This window comes from Pan troglodytes, chromosome 13, assembly GCF_028858775.2.
Source record: "Pan troglodytes isolate AG18354 chromosome 13, NHGRI_mPanTro3-v2.0_pri, whole genome shotgun sequence".
NCBI classification, from domain to species: domain Eukaryota; kingdom Metazoa; phylum Chordata; class Mammalia; order Primates; family Hominidae; genus Pan; species Pan troglodytes.
In genome coordinates this window covers 98,962,687-98,980,082 of record NC_072411.2, presented here as the reverse complement: position 1 = coordinate 98,980,082, position 17,396 = coordinate 98,962,687, and the positions used below count along the sequence as shown (strand labels likewise).

The 17,396-nt window shown below is 39.9% G+C and overlaps 1 protein-coding gene across 3 annotated transcripts in view; it reads left to right on the top strand.

Annotated features, from left to right (window-relative positions):
* The window catches only part of ANKRD44 (ankyrin repeat domain 44), a 351,835-nt gene that overhangs the window by 331,346 nt on the left and 3,093 nt on the right, over positions 1–17,396 (top strand). The window lies entirely within an intron of this gene.

Below are 17,396 nucleotides of genomic sequence, written 5' to 3'. Positions count from 1 at the left end.
GCTGGGACTACAGGTGGCTAACTTTTAAAAATATTTTTAGTAGAGACGGGGTTTCACCGTGTTAGCCAGGATGGTCTCAATCTCCTGACCTCGTGATCCGCCCGCCTCGGCCTCCCAAAGTGCTGAGATTACAGGCGTGAGCCACCGTGCCCGGCGCCTGCAGATGCTATTCATTCTTACATCTACTCTAGAAGGTAGATATTATTATTATCTCAAGAACTCATGGCTAATTAGTGCCAGATCTAGGATTCAAATCTAGTCAAGTGGCTCCAGAATTAATAATCTTTACGACTATGCTATATCTATTTTGGAAAGAAAACAAACTGCTTGATGTTACTATTATTTTCTTTTTTGTCGCCTTTTTTTTTTTTAAACAATATCGGATGGCCTTTCTTCAGGGTCTGTAAATATTGGTTACAACAGAGAGTTGGTAAACTATGGCCCATGGTTCAAAATCAGCAGCCATTAAAAAAGAAAAAAAAAAAGCTTCATTGAGATATAATTGACATAACATAAAATTCGCTCTTTTAAAGGATACAAGTTGATGGTTTTTAGTGATTTTAAAAAGTTATGTAACCATCACTACTATCTAATTTCAGAATATATTCATCACCCCAGAAAGAAAAACTGTCCCCATTAACAGTCATTCTCTATTCTCTCTCTCTCCCCATCCCCTGGCAACCAATAATTACTTTCTGTTTCTATGAATTTGCCAATTCTAGACATTTCATGTAAATGAAATAATACACTATGTGGCTCTTTGTGACTGGCTTCTAAGCAGAATGTTTTCAGGGTTCATACATGTCTTAATATATGTGTTAGTCTCTTCTTGCATTGCTATAAAGGAATACCTGAGATTGGGTAATTTATAAAGAAAAGTGGTTTATTTTGGCTCATGATTCTGCAGGCTGTACAGGAAGCATGGTGCTGGCAGCTGCTTCTGGTGAGGGCCTCAGGAAGCTTCCAATCATGGTGGAAGGTGAAGGGGGAGCAGGAGAGAGAGGGGAGGGGTGCCACACTCTTTTAAACAAGCAGGTCTCCTGTGAACTCAGAGTAAGAACACACTCATTATTGTAAGGACAGCACCAAGCCATTTATGAGGGATCTGCCCCCATGACCCAAACACCTCCCACCAGGCCCCCCTCTAACATTGGGGATTATAGTAATATTGCAACATGAGATTTGGAGGGAACAAACATCCAAACTGTATCAGCATATAGAGGTGCTTCATTTCCTTTTATAGTCAAATAATATTTAATTATATGGATATACCACATTTTGTTTATTCATTCATCAGTTGGTGGACATTTGGGTTTTGTTTTTGTTTTTTTACTTTTGAGCGATCATGAATAACTCTGCTATAAACATTTGTGTACAGACTTTTCTATGGACATATGTTTTGATTTCTTGTGTATATACCTAGGAGTGGAATTGTGTATATATCTAGGAGTGGAAATGGTAACTCTATGTTTATCATTTTGAGGACCTGCCAAACTGTTCCACAGAGGCTGCCAAACATTCCCATCAGCAATGTATAAGAGTTCCAATTTCTCTACCTCCTTGCCAGTACTTCTTATTCCTCATTTATTTTTATTATGGCCATCCTAGTAGATGTGAAGTCATATCTCATTGTGGTTTTCACTTGCACTTTCCTGCTGACTAATGATGTCAAGCACCTTTCTATGTGCTTATTGGACATTTGTATATTTTCTTTGGAGAAATGTATGTTCAAATCCTTTGCCCATTTTTAAATCACATTGTGTTTTTATTGGTGAATTATAAGCATTATTTATATATTCTGAATACAAGTCCCTTATCAGATACAGGATTTGCAAATATTTTCTCCCATTCCATGAGTCGTTTTTTCCTTTTCTCGACAGTATCCTTTGAGGCACAGAAGTCATATTTTTGGTGTCATATCTAGAAAACCACTGTCTACTTCAAAGTCATGAAGAATTACTCCTATGTTTTCTTTTAAGAATTTTATAGATTTAGCTCTTATACTTAGAATCTGTAGATCAATTTGGGAAGTATTGCCATTTTAACAGTATTAGGTTTTCTGGTCCATGAACATGGGATGTCTCTCCATTTATTTTAAGTCTTTCTTTCAACAGTGCTTTCTAGTTTTCAGTATACAAGTTTTGCACTTATTTTGTTAAATTCATTCCTAAATATTTTATTCTGTTTGATGTTGTTGTTAAGGGAATTGTTTTCTTAATTTCATTTTCAGATTGTTCATTGCCAGTATATAGAAGTACAATTGTTTTTTAAAAATTGATCGTTTATCCTGCAACCTTGCTGAGCTTGTGAACGCTAATAGTTTTTCAGTAGAAAAACTATTCCTTAGAGCCCTCCCTCCCTCCCTCTCTTCTTTCCTGCCTTCCTTCCTTCTTTTGAGGCAAGATCTCACTCTGCTGTCCAGGCTGGAGTGCAGTGGCATGATCATGGCTCACTTTAGCCTCGACCTCCTGGTCTCAGGTGATCCTTCTGGCTTCAGCCACCCAAGTAGCTGGGGCTACAGGCGTGCGCCACCACGCCCTGCTAATTTTTGTATTTTTTTGTGGCGATAGGGTTTTGCCATGTTGTGCAGGCTGGTCTTAACTCCTGGGCTCAAGCAATCCACCTGTCTTGGCCTCCCAAAGTGCTGGGATTACAGGCATGAGCCACTGCACCCAGCTGGATTCCTTAAAATTTTCTACATATAAGAAAAATTTTCTACATGTCATCTGCAAATAGGGATAGTTTTACTTCTTTTCCAATCTGGATAGGATGATTACTTTTATAGCTTTTATTACTTTTTTTGACTTATTTCCCTGGCTAGAACCTCCACTATAATGTTGAATAGATGTGGTGTGAGTGACATTCTTACCCTGTTCCTGATCTTAGGGGGAAAGGATCCAGTCTCCCACTATTAAATATAATTTTGGCGAAACCCAGTCTCTACTAAAAATACAAAAAATTAGCCAGGCGTGGTGGCTGGTGCCTGTAGTCCCAGCTACTCGGGAGGCTGAGGCAGGAGAATTGCTTGAACCTGGGAGGCAGAGGTTGCAGTAAGCCAAGATTGCACCACTGCACTGCACTCCAACCTGGGCGACAGAGCGAGACTCCATCTCAATATATATATAATATATTTTGTTTACCATGGGTTTTTCACAAATGTCCCTGATCAGTTTGAAGAAATTTTTTCTATTTCTAGTTTCTCGAGTGTTTTTATTAAGAAAGGGGGTTGAATTATATGTTCAATCAGCTGGTATACATAGGATAAATCCTACTTGATCATGGTGTATAATAATTTTTATATGTTGTTGGATTCTATATGCTAATATTTTGTTGAGGACTTTTGTAACTATATTCATAAGGGATATCAATTTCTTTTCTTGATGTGTCTTTCTTTCTTTCTCTTTCTTTCTTTCTTTTTCTTTTTCTTTTTTTTTTTGAGACAGAGACTAGCTCTGTCACCCAGGCTGGAGTGCAGTTGCACCATCTCGGCTCCCTGCAACCTCCAGCTCCCAGGTTCAAGCAATCATGTCTCAGCCTCCTGAGTAGCTGGGATTACAGGTGTGTGCCACCACACCCAGCTAATTTTTGTATTAAAAAAAAAAAAAACAAAACAGGGTGACACCATGCTGGCTAGGCTGGTTTTGAACTCCTGGCCTCACGTGATCCGCCTACCTCGGCCTCCCGAAGTGCTGGGATCACAGGCGTGAGCCACCACACCCAGCCCCTTTTGACGTATTTTTCTTGTTTTGGTGTGATGGTAACGCTAGCCTCAAAGAATAAGTTCAGAAATGTTCCTTCCTCTTCTATTTTGAAAAAGATTTTTATCGTTCTGATTCTGTTTGAAAGTTGATAGAATTTATCAGTGAAGTCATCTGGTGTTGGGATTTTCTTTGTGGGTTTTTTTGTTTGTTTTTATTGCTAACTCAATTTCTTTACTTTTTTTTTTTTATTATACTTTAAGTTTTAGGGTACATGAGCACATTGTGCAGGTTAGTTATATATGTATACATGTGCCATGCTGGTGCGCTGCACCCACTAACTCGTCATCTAGCATTAGGTATATCTCCCAATGCTATCCCTCCCCCCTCCCCCCACCACACCACAGTCCCCAGAGTGTGATATTCCCCTTCCTGTGTCCATGTGATCTCATTGTTCAATTCCCACCTATGAGTGAGAATATGCGGTGTTTGACTTTTTGTTCTTGCGATAGTTTACTGAGAATGATGATTTCCAATTTCATCCATGTCCCTACAAAGGACATGAACTCATCATTTTTTATGGCTGCATAGTATTCCATGGTGTATATGTGCCACATTTTCTTAATCCAGTCTATCATTGTTGGACATTTGGGTTGGTTCCAAGTCTTTGCTATTGCGAATAATGCCGCAATAAACATACGTGTGCATGTGTCTTTATAGCAGCAAGATTTATAGTCCTTTGGGTATATACCCAGTAATGGGATGGCTGGGTCAAATGGTATTTCTAGTTCTAGATCCCTGAGGAATCGCCACACTGACTTCCACAATGGTTGACTAGTTTACAGTCCCACCAACAGTGTAAAAGTGTTCCTATTTCTCCACATCCTCTCCAGCACCTGTTGTTTCCTGACTTTTTAATGATTGCCATTCTAACTGGTGTGAGATGGTATCTCATTGTGGTTTTGATTTGCATTTCTCTGATGGCCAGTGATGATGAACATTTTTTCATGTGTTTTTGGCTGCATAAATGTCTTCTTTTGAGAAGTGTCTGTTCATGTCCTTTGCCCACTTTTTGATGGGGTTGTTTGTTTTTTCTTGTAAATTTGTTTGAGTTCATTGTAGATTCTGGATATTAGCCCTTTGTCAGATGAGTAGGTTGCAAAAATTTTCTCCCATTTTATAGGTTGCCTGTTCACTCTGATGGTAGTTTCTTTTGCTGTGCAGAAGCTCTTTAGTTTAATTAGATCCCATTTGTCAATTTTGGCTTTTGTTGCCATGGCTTTTGGTGTTTTGGACATGAAGTCCTTGCCCATGCGTATGTCCTGAATGGTGATGCCTAGGTTTTCTTCTAGGGTTTTTATGGTTTTAGGTCTAACGTTTAAGTCTTTAATCCATCTTGAATTGATTTTTGTATAAGGTGTAAGGAAGGGATCCAGTTTCAGCTTTCTACATATGGCTAGCCAGTTGTCCCAGCACCATTTATTAAATAGGGAATCCTTTCCCCATTGCTTGTTTTTCTCAGGTTTGTCAAAGATCAGATAGTTGTAGATACGCGGCGTTATTTCTGAGGGCTCTGTTCTGTTCCATGGATCTATATCTCTGTTTTGGTACCAGTACCATGCTGTTTTGGTTACTGTAGCCTTGTAGTATAGTTTGAAGTCAGGTAGTGTGATGCCTCCAGCTTTGTTCTTTTGGCTTAGGATTGACTTGGCGATGCGGGCTCTTTTTTGGTTCCATATGAACTTTAAAGTAGTTTTTTCCAATTCTGTGAAGAAAGGCATTGGTAGCTTGATGGGGATGGCATTGAATCTGTAAATTACCTTGGGCAGTATGGCCATTTTCATGATATTGATTCTTCCTACCCATGAGCATGGAATGTTCTTCCATTTGTTTGTATCCTCTTTTATTTCCTCGAGCAGTGATTTGTAGTTCTCCTTGAAGAGGTCCTTCACATCCCTTGTAAGTTGGATTCCTAGGTATTTTATTCTCTTTGAAGCAATTGTGAATGGGAGTTCACTCATGATTTGGCTCTCTGTTTGTCTGTTATTGGTGTATAAGAATGCTTGTGATTTTTGTACACTGATTTTGTATCCTGAGACTTTGCTGAAGTTGCTTATCAGCTTAAGGAGATTTTGGGCTGAGACAATGGGGTTTTCTAAATATACAATCATGTCATCTGCAAACAGGGACAATTTGACTTCCTCTTTTCCTAATTGAATACCCTTTATTTCCTTCTCCTGCCTAATTGCCCTGGCCAGAACTTCCAACACTATGTTGAATAGGAGTGGTGAGAGAGGGCATCCCTGTCTTGTGCCAGTTTTCAAAGGGAATGCTTCCAGTTTTTGCCCATTCAGTATGATATTGGCTGTGGGTTTGTCATAGATAGCTCTTATTATTTTGAAATACGTCCCATCAATACCTAATTTATTGAGAGTTTTTAGCATGAAGGGTTGTTGAATTTTGTCAAAGGCTTTTTCTGCATCTATTGAGATAATCATGTGGTTTTTGTCTTTGGCTCTGTTTATATGCTGGATTACATTTATTGATTTGTGTATATTGAACCAGCCTTGCATCCCAGGGATGAAGCCCACTTGATCATGGTGGATAAGCTTTTTGATGTGCTGCTGGATTTGTTTTGCCAGTATTTTATTGAGGATTTTTGCATCAATGTTCATCAAGGATATTGGCCTAAAATTCTCTTTTTTGGTTTTGTCTCTGCCCGGCTTTGGTATCAGAATGATGCTGGCCTCATAAAATGAGTTAGGGAGGATTCCCTCTTTTTCTATTGATTGGAATAATTTCAGAAGGAATGGTACCAGTTCCTCCTTGTACCTCTGATAGAATTCGGCTGTGAATCCATCTGGTCCTGGACTCTTTTTGGTTGGTAAACTATTGATTATTGCCACAATTTCAGCTCCTGTTATTGGTCTATTCAGAGATTCAACTTCTTCCTGGTTTAGTCTTGGGAGAGTGTATGTGTTGAGGAATTTATCCATTTCTTCTAGATTTTCTAGTTTATTTGCGTAGAGGTGTTTGTAGTATTCTCTGATGGTAGTTTGTATTTCTGTGGGATCGGTGGTGATATCCCCTTTATCATTTTTGATTGTGTCTATTTGATTCTTCTCTCTTTTTTTCTTTATTAGTCTTGCTAGTGGTCTATCAGTTTTGTTGATCCTTTCAAAAAACCAGCTCCTGGATTCATTAATTTTTTGAAGGGTTTTTTTGTGTCTCTATTTCCTTCAGTTCTGCTCTGATTTTAGTTATTTCTTGCCTTCTGCTAGCTTTTGAATGTGTTTGCTCTTGCTTTTCTAGTTCTTTTAATTGTGATGTTAGGGTGTCAATTTTGGATCTTTCCTGCTTTCTCTTGTGGGCATTTAGTGCTATAAATTTCCCTCTACACACTGCTTTGAATGCGTCCCAGAGATTCTGGTATGTTGTGTCTTTGTTCTCGTTGGTTTCAAAGAACATCTTTATTTCTGCCTTCATTTCGTTATGTATCCAGTAGTCATTCAGGAGCAGGTTGTTCAGTTTCCATGTAGTTGAGCGGTTTTGAGCGAGATTCTTAATCCTGAGTTCTAGTTTGATTGCACTGTGGTCTGAGAGATAGTTTGTTATAATTTCTGTTCTTTTACATTTGCTGAGGAGAGCTTTACTTCCCAGTATGTGGTCAGTTTTGGAATAGGTGTGGTGCGGTGCTGAAAAAAATGTATATTCTGTTGATTTGGGGTGGAGAGTTCTGTAGATGTCTATTAGGTTTGCTTGGTGCAGAGCTGAGTTCAATTCCTGGGTATCCTTGTTGACTTTCTGTCTCGTTGATCTGTCTAATGTTGACAGTGGGGTGTTAAAGTCTCCCGTTATTAATGTGTGGGAGTCTAAGTCTCTTTGTAGGTCACTCAGGACTTGCTTTATGAATCTGGGTGCTCCTGTATTGGGTGCATATATATTTAGGATAGTTTGCTCTTCTTGTTGAATTGATCCCTTTACCATTATGTAATGGCCTTCTTTGTCTCTTTTGATCTTTGTTGGTTTAAAGTCTGTTTTATCCGAGACTAGGATTGCAACCCCTGCCTTTTTTTGTTTTCCATTTGCTTGGTAGATCTTCCTCCATCCTTTTATTTTGAGCCTATGTGTGTCTCTGCACGTGAGATGTGTTTCCTGAATACAGCACACTGATGGGTCTTGACTCTTTATCCAATTTGCCAGTCTGTGTCTTTTAATTGGAGCATTTAGTCCATTTACATTTAAAGTTAATATTGTTATGTGTGAATTTGATCCTGTCATTATGATGTTAGCTGGTGATTTTGCTCGTTAGTTGATGCAGTTTCTTCCTAGTCTCGATGGTCTTTACATTTTGGCATGATGTTGCAGCGGCTGGTACCGGTTGTTCCTTTCCATGTTTAGTGCTTCCTTCAGGAGCTCTTTTAGGGCAGGCCTGGTGGTGACAAAATCTCTCAGCATTTGCTTGTCTGTAAAGTATTTTATTTCTCCTTCACTTATGAAGCTTAGTTTGGCTGGATATGAAATTCTGGGTTGAAAATTCTTTTCTTTAAGAATGTTGAATATTGGCCCCCACTCTCTTCTGGCTTGTAGGGTTTCTGCCGAGAGATCCACTGTTAGTCTGATGGGCTTCCCTTTGAGGGTAACCCGACCTTTCTCTCTGGCTGCCCTTAACATTTTTTCCTTCATTTCAACTTTGGTGAATCTGACAATTATGTGTCTTGGCGTTGCTCTTCTCGAGGAGTATATTTGTGGCGTTCTCTGTATTTCCTGAATCTGAACGTTGGCCTGCCTTGCTAGATTGGGGAAGTTCTCCTGGATAATATCCTGCAGAGTGTTTTCCAACTTGGTTCCATTCTCCCCATCACTTTCAGGTACACCAATCAGACGTAGATTTGGTCTTTTCACATAGTCCCATATTTCTTGGAGGCTTTGCTCATTTCTTTTTATTCTTTTTTCTCTAAACTTCCCTTCTCACTTCATTTCATTCATTTCATCTTCCATCGCTGATAGCCTTTCTTCCAGTTGATCGCATCGGCTCCTGAGGCTTCTTCATTCTTCACGTAGTTCTCGAGCCTTGGTTTTCAGCTCCGTCAGCTCCTTTAAGCACTTCTCTGTATTGGTTATTCATTCTTCTCAATTTTTTTCAGTTTTCAACTTCTTTGCCTTTGGTTTGAATGTCCTCCCGTAGCTCAGAGTAATTTGATCGTCTGAAGCCTTCTTCTCTCAGCTCGTCAAAGTCATTCTCCATCCAGCTTTGTTCCGTTGCTGGTGAGGAACTGTGTTCCTTTGGAGGAGGAGAGGCACTCTGCGTTTTAGAGTTTCCAGTTTTTCTGTTCTGTTTTTTCCTCATCTTTGTGGTTTTATCTACTTTTGGTCTTTGATGATGGTGATGTACAGATGGGTTTTTGGTGTGGATGTCCTTTCTGTTTGTTAGTTTTCCTTCTAACAGACAGGACCCTCAGCTGCAGGTCTGTTGGAATACCCTGCCCTGTGAGGTGTCAGTGTGCCCCTGCTGGGGGGTGCCTCCCAGTTAGGCTGCTCGGGGGTCAGGGGTCAGGGACCCACTTGAGGAGGCAGTCTGCCCGTTCTCAGATCTCCAGCTGCGTGCTGGGAGAACCACTGCTCTCTTCAAAGCTGTCAGACAGGGACATTTAAGTCTGCAGAGGTTACTGCTGTCTTTTTGTTTGTCTGTGCCCTGCCCCCAGAGGTGGAGCCTACAGAGGCAGGCAGGCCTCCTTGAGCTGTGGTGGGCTCCACCCAGTTCGAGCTTCCTGGCTGCTTTGTTTACCTAAGCAAGCCCGGGCAATGGCGGGCGCCCCTCCCCCAGCCTCGCTGCCGCCTTGCAGTTTGATCTCAGACTGCTGTGCTAGCAATCAGCGAGACTCCGTGGGCGTAGGACCCTCCCAGCCAGTTGCGGGATATAATCTCGTGGTGCGCCGTTTTTTAAGCCGGTCGGAAAAGCGCAATATTCAGGTGGGAGTGACCCGATTTTCCAGGTGCGTCCGTCACCCCTTTCTTTGACTCGGAAAGGGAACTCCCTGACCCCTTGCACTTCCCAAGTGAGGCAATGCCTCGCCCTGCTTCGGCTCGCGCACGGTGCGTGCACCCACTGACCTGCGCCCACTGTCTGGCACTCCCTAGTGAGATGAACCTGGTACCTCAGATGGAAATGCAGAAATCACCTGTCTTCTGTGTCGCTCACGCTGGGAGCTGTAGACCGGAGCTGTTCCTATTCGGCCATCTTGGCTCCTCCTCAATTTCTTTACTTGTTAGATCTATTATCTATTTCTTCTTGAGTCAGTTTCAGCAATTTGTGTCTTTCTAAGAATTTGTCTATTCACACAGATGATCTAATTTGTTGTACTATACAATTTTTCGTAGTATTCCCTAATCCTTTATGTTGCTGTAAGATTAGTAGTAATGTCCCCTCTTTCATTTCTGATTTGACTAATTTGAGTCTTTTCTCCTTTTCTTCTTTAGTCGTTGTAGAAGTTTGTCACTTTTGCTGATTTTTCAAAGAACCAACTTGTGTTAATTTTCTCTATTGTTTATCTGTTCTCTATTTCATTTATTTTTGTTATTTGTAATTAATCTTTATTATTGTATTTCTTCTGCTTACTTTGGTTATAGTTTACTCTTCCTTTTTTCTTTTTTTTTCTGGGGGGGAGATGGAGTCTCACTCTGTCACCTAGGCTGGATTGCAGTGGCGTGACCTTAGCTTACTGCAACCTCTGCCTCCCGGATTTAAGAGATTCTCCTGCCTCAGCCTCCCAAGTAGCTGGGATTACAAGTGTGTGTCACCATGCCCAGCTAATTTTTGTATTGTTAGTAGAGACAGGGTTTCAACATGTTGGCCAGGCTGCTCTCAAACTCCTGACCTCAGGTGATCTGCCTGCCTTGGCCTACCAAAGTGCTGGGATTACAGGCATGAGCCACGGCACCTGTCCTCTTTTTTTATTTTCTTAAGGTTGTTAGGTTATTGAATCTTAATATAAAATATTCTTTTTAAATATAGGTGTTTACAGCTATAAATTTTCCTCCTAGCATTGCTTTAGTTACATCCCAGATGTTTTGGTATATTGCATTTTCATTTTCATTGTTCTCAAAATATTTTCCAATTTCCTTTGTAACTTCTTCTTTGACTCACTGGTCATTAAGGAATATGTTGTTTTGGCCAGGCTCAGTGGCTCATGCCTGTAATCCCAGCACTTTGGGAGGCTGAGGCAGGCAGATCACTTGATCTCAGGAGTTCAAGACCAACCTAGGCAACATGGCAAAACCCTGTCTCTACAAAAAACACAGAAATTAGTCAGGCATGGTGGTGCACCCCTGTAGTCCCAGCCACTCAGGAGGCTGAGCAGGGAGGATTGCTTAAGCCTCGGAGATAGAGGCTGCGGTGAGCCATGATCATGCCACTGCACTCTAGCCTGGGCAACAGAGCAAGAGGCTGTCTCAAAAAAAAAAAAAAGAGTATGAGAGTATGTTGTTTAATTTCCACATATTTGTGAAATTCCCAAATTTCCATCTCGTACTGATTTCTACTTTCATTCCATATGGCAAGAGAATATACTTTGTATGATTTCAATACTTTAAAGTTTATCAAGGCTTATTTCAATGTCAACTTAAGAAAGGGCTTCACAGATAACATAAAAGTCTAATAACCATGGTGGGTCTCAGTGTAGAGATGTATGTGTAACGTCATGAAACTCAGTGGAGACTAGTTTAATAAATTATGGCAATAGAATGCAATAGGAAATCATGGAAGTTTTAAAAGGAATGATATGGTCTGTATATAAAGATATGTTATTAAGTAAACAAATAAGAATAGACAGTGAGTACAGTTTGCTGCCATTTGTGAATATAAACAAGCATGAGAGGGGGATACACATATAGAGAGAATATTTCCTTATAGGCAATAAGGAAACTGTTACCAGTGTTTCCTCTAGTGAGAACTGGGAAAACCAGGGTTAGGGATGAAAAGGAGACTTATTTTCACTGAATATCCTTTGATGTTGTTCAAAGATTTTTTTAAATCTCCAGTTCATGTGCACCCTTTGCGTGGGGAGATACTGTAAGCAGAAGTAATAAATTAAAAGATTGATACATTTGATTATATAAAAATGTGAAATTTTGGATGGTAATATCATCATAAGCAAAGTTAAAGTCAAATGATAGAAAGGGAAATATTTTTAATAAAAATGATAGTTTAAAGTTTAATATCTATAATATATTAAGAGATTGTATTAAGTGATAGGAAAAACACAGAAAACACAATTTTAAAAATAGGAAAAGGATATAAATTAATACTTTACAGAAAAAGAAATCTAAATATTCAAAAAGTATATTTTATAATCTCAACATCAATGATAGTCAGGGAAATCCAAATCAAAGAAAATGGCATACTATTTTTCACCCAAAATATTGAAAACAGTGATAATAAATGGTGCTGGCTGAAAAACAGAAACTCTCCTACAGTGGTAGTGGGTATAGGAATTGCTCCAATGGGGGTAATACTTTATTTCATCAAATCTAAGATAGCAATTGAAGGATGCACCCTTATTTTATCTAAGGAAGAAAAACACTGCCAATTGAACTATGACACAATGCTTTCTGCTCTTTCATTATAAGATGCATCCCAATTTCAGGGATGCTAAATGTGAATGATAAAATCTGGTAAGATTTCAATATCCATTAACATTAGAATTATACATACCCTTTCAACAAGCACTCATACTTTAGGGAATCTATGCTGGAGAAAGAGAAATAAGCAAGGTGATATTTAAGATATTTAACAACTAGTATGACACAGATACCTACCAATCAGAAAAAAATCCTAATAAAAAAAGACACCGACTAGTAGGCCTGCCCCTAACATTCTCAAGCCCTGGGCAGGCTACAAATATAGACTTGCATATCAGCTATTATATACTTAAACTTTGTTGTCAATTCAAGCTAAAAATCTGTTAAATCAAATATGTTCTATCACCATATTTTGACAAACATCCCTTCATGACAACCTGCAAGAACTATTCAAATTTAAAATTATTGCCCTGGCCAGGCATGGTGGCTAACACCTGTGATCCCAGCACTTCGGGAGGATGAGGTGGGTGGGTCACATGAGGCCAGGAGTTCGAGACCAGCCTGGCCAACATAAGGAAATCCTGTCTCTACTAAAAATACAAAAATTAACCGGGCGTGGTGGCACACGCTTGTAGTCCCAGCTGCTCAGGTGGCTGAGGCATGCGAATTGCTTGAACCTGGGAGGTGGAGGTTGCGGTGAGCTGAGATTGCATACCATACTCCAGCCTGGGTAACAAAGCGAGATCCTGTCTCAAAAAATAATATAAAATAAAATTATTGCCTTTCTCTGACCATGGTAGCACTGGGAAGGTAGCCTCCCATCTTCAACCTGTGGCTCATGACTCACCCTCATTTTCTTCCTACTCCTATCCTCCTCCCTCACTGAGAGGAGTTTTGCATGTAGTCATACAAACCCCCAGCCTGCATGACCAAGCTCTGTCTGTACCCTCAAACACTCCTTGGCTACACTTGAGGCCTAGAGGTGTTTGCAATGGTGGTGCAGGCTTCCCTCAAGAGGACAGAGCTGGGATAGAGATCCATGCAAGCCTGTAAGTGGGCTCAGGACCTCTCAGTAGGCTATTTCATCATCTTGGGTATAAAACTAGTCAAAAAGGGGGTCACAGACTACAATTGGATGCATCCCCTTTGGCTCACAGACTCCTTGCCCCATGGGGAGAGCCTGTACTAGAGGAGGGCCAGGGCAAATGTCTTCTAGCAGGGGGCCCAGGTCTAAGAGTTTTACTGCTAGCCAGTATCCTCTTCTGGTATGTATGAGTTAAATATTACTCCTTTAGAAAAGTAGAGACGCGCATGCCAAAATGTTTATTGCATTTTTTGGTAGTAGAAAAAACTCAAGAAAATCTGAATGTAATTCTAGTATATCCCTACTATGAAAAAAAATGCAGCTGTTAAAAATAATTAATGTGGGGCATGGTGGCACATGCCGGTACTCCCAGCTACTCAGGAGACTAAGGCACGAGAATCACTTGAACCCAGGAGGGGAAGGTTGCAGTGAGCCGAGATCGCACCACTGCACTCCAGCCTGGGTGAGAGACTGAGACTCATCTCAAACAAATAATAATAATAAAAATAATAATAAATGTGGTTAAGAAATATCAAGTATGATTTGAAAAAGCAAGTTGCAGTTAAATGTTTATGGTTGTAATCTCAAATGATATCAATAAAAAATTCACCTATTGTTTATAGGTGTCATTTTGTATGATCACAAGCAAAGTTATGTCAGGACCTACTCTATAATGTTGTAGGAGGAAAGTATAAGGAATGGTAAAGTTGTAGTTAAAGGGAAGATGTGCATGACATAATGTTAAGTGAAAATATAAAATGTAGAATTAAAATTGGTTTATATGCAAAAAAATATGCAAACATTGAATATGCCTATGGACAAGGGCTATAAAATAACATAGAAAAAATTAAAATATTGGCCAGTCGTGGTGGCTTATGCCTGTAATCCTGGGACTTTGGGAGGCCGAGGCGGGAGGATCACTTGAGCTCAGGCATTTGAGACCAGTGTGAGCAACATGACAAAACCCCGTCTCTACAAAGAATACAAAAAATTAGCCAGGTGTGGTGGCATATGCCTGTAGTCCCAGCTACCCAGGAGGCTGAGGTGAGAGGACCACTTGAGACCAGGAGGTAGAGGCTGCAGTGAGCCCTGATCACACCACTGCACTCCAGCCTGGGCAACAGAGTGAGACCATGTCTCAAAAAGAAATATTGATTTAATCAAGTGACAGAATCTCAGGCAATTTTTGTTCTGAATTTATGCTGGTTGTTTTTGCAATAAAGATTTTTTTAAGAGACTGGAATGCATAAATAAGGATTGGGGGGGTGGGTAAGTCAATCATTCTACTTAATGCTATGTTAATACTGTACAGTAGAACCAGTTCTAAGCTCCATAGCTAAAGAGTAATGAAGTAAACTTGGAGATGCTCCAATAAGAGCCATCAAAATATTAAGAATTTAAGAATACATAGTTTTAGGAAGAGTAAAAGGAACTGAACTCAAACAGCTTAAAGCTTCCTTCAACTGTAAAACACGGAGATTTGACTCAGTAATTTCTCATATCCTTCCAGCTCTAACATTTTTTTTGTTCTGAGACTAGATCCGTTAGTCAACAGAGAAACTGCCAACCACCCACAGCATCTGAAACAGTGAACTCAGCATATGAAGATGCTGAGGAATAACTATGGTTGAAGGCTGACTGCATCTTAGTCCTTCCACCATAAGAAGAATTTCTTCCAGACAGAAGAGGTTAAGGAGATGTGCCCATTCTCCTCTGAGCAAGAGAGTAAACGGGCTTTAACCGCAGCACGACAAATTTAGGATCATGGAAAGTTATCTGAAAAAATGTAGTAAATGTAGAGTTAACACAAGACTGATTTTAAAGTCCCCCTATCTCCACTTTAAAATTTTAAAGTCCCTATTAGGGGGATCTTAAAATTACTGAGTCAAATCTCCATGTTTTACAGTTGAAGAAACCTTTAAGCTAAGTTCAGTTCCTTTTATTGTTCCTAAAAGGATATATTCTTAAATTCTTAATATTTTGATGATTCTTATTGGAGCACCTCCAAATTTTCTTTATTACTCCTTAGCTGTGGAGCTTAGAGCTGGTTCTGAACACTATTAACGTAGCATTAAATAGAATGATTGATTTACCTCCCAATCCTTATTTATGCATTCCAATGTCTTAAAATAAATATTTATCGCAAAAACAACCAACATAAATTCAGAACTAAAATTGCCCACGATTCTGTCATTTGATTAAATCTACCATTAGCCATGTAGATGGTATATCATTAGCAATGTAGATGCCACTAGCAATGTAGCTGGTATATCACTTTCTGTGTGTGTAATTATGTGATTACGTCTGTGTGATAGAGATAAAATGTTCTGTGCCAATGCTCCTCGTCCCCTACCTCCTTCCTGCCACATACCAAAGGACAGTTTGTTTGTCAAATTCTGGATTTTTTTTTTTTCTGGAGTGGAAGAATAAAAAGTGGTATAAAAACAGGAATGAAAATGAAGAAGAAAAATGCAAGGGTCTGGTGAAAGCAGCCAAATCTATGAACAAATGGAGAACTCAGAGAAAAGGTCTTGCCACCAGGGTGGGAAGGAGTTTGGGAAGATTAGCACATGAGAAACTCTCGGTAATCAAAGTCTCTAAATATGACAAATTGAATTGAGACTCCTTTCATATTCTTTGAGAAGCTGAATAAATATTGAAGTATATTTTAAATTAGCATTTGGAAACTAAACTGGGCTTCCCACAAAGAGACTAAGCCATGTGGGTCCTAGGTTTTATTTAGGTTACATGTATCTGTTGCCTCCCTTTCTACTCCACACATATTTCTTCAGTACCTAACACAGTGCCTGAATGATTCAATAAGTGAATGTATGAGTGGCACATATGCATAAATAAGTTGTATCTGGTTCCTTCTGAGAAAATTCCCAGGTTTCAAAATCAGTATTAACCAACATTTCCAGGTGATGTCACTTTGCTGAATATTTAAGCACTAATGGTCCTTGAAGCCAGGCCAGCAGATGAGAGGACTGCCTACAGGTTGAATATAGACAGGAGGGCCTGCGTGAAAGCTCAAAATGGAAAGACAATAGTAAAAGTGATGCAATTGTGGCAATAGTTAAGATGATAGCTATTAATGTGACAGCCAAGAGAAAGACACGGCAAAGGCTTAAGAGTAGAACGAGCTGTGAGATCAGTGACCAGGAGAGTCCAAAGGATGATGTCCATGTACAAGTCCCACAAAAATGAGGTATGTTCAGAGAGCTGAGAAGAGGAAATTCTTCAGAATGTGTCTTCTACTGGGGCATGTTTAGCTGTTTAAAAACACTGGGTCAGGCTATGCATCATCCTCCTTTCTGATCCTCCTCCTCCCACTAGGCAGGGCAGTCCAGACTGTTCAAGGCAAGTATTATAATGGGCAAAACTGGCACAAATCATGTCAGTATCCTGGAACAATACTGGTAGTCACTGTATTATACACTGTCACAAACTTGTGGTTAAATAAATAAATAAAGATAATGATGATGCTGTGAAATTCATCTGTGAAGTAAGACATAAACTCCTTGGTATACTCTCCCTGCCAATGGCCCTTTGTGGAACCATTCCTGGAGCCAATTTCAGTAACATCCTTGAGGAAATCTAATATTTTCCATCAACCAATTCCATTTCCACATTTGGTCTCTTCTGATAATTCACAGTTAATTTTCCTCTTGGAATAAATCTTTTAAGTAGCTATGGACTTGATATAGAAGTGTATTAGGCCGTTCTTGCATTGCTATAAAGAAATATCTGAGGCTGGGTAATTTACAAAGAAAAGAGGTTTATTTGGCTCATGGTTCTGCAGGCTTTACAGGAAGCGTGGTGCTGGCCTCTGCTCAGCTTCTAGGGAAGCCTCAGGAAGCTTACAGTTATGGTGGAAGGCAAAAGGAGAGCAGGCATGTCACATGGCCAGAGCAAGAGCAAGTGAGAGAGAGAGAGAGAGAGAGAGTGCCAAGCCATGAGGGATCCACCCCAATGACCCAGACACCTCCCACCCCACCTCCAGCATTGGGGATTACAATTCAGCATGAGATTTG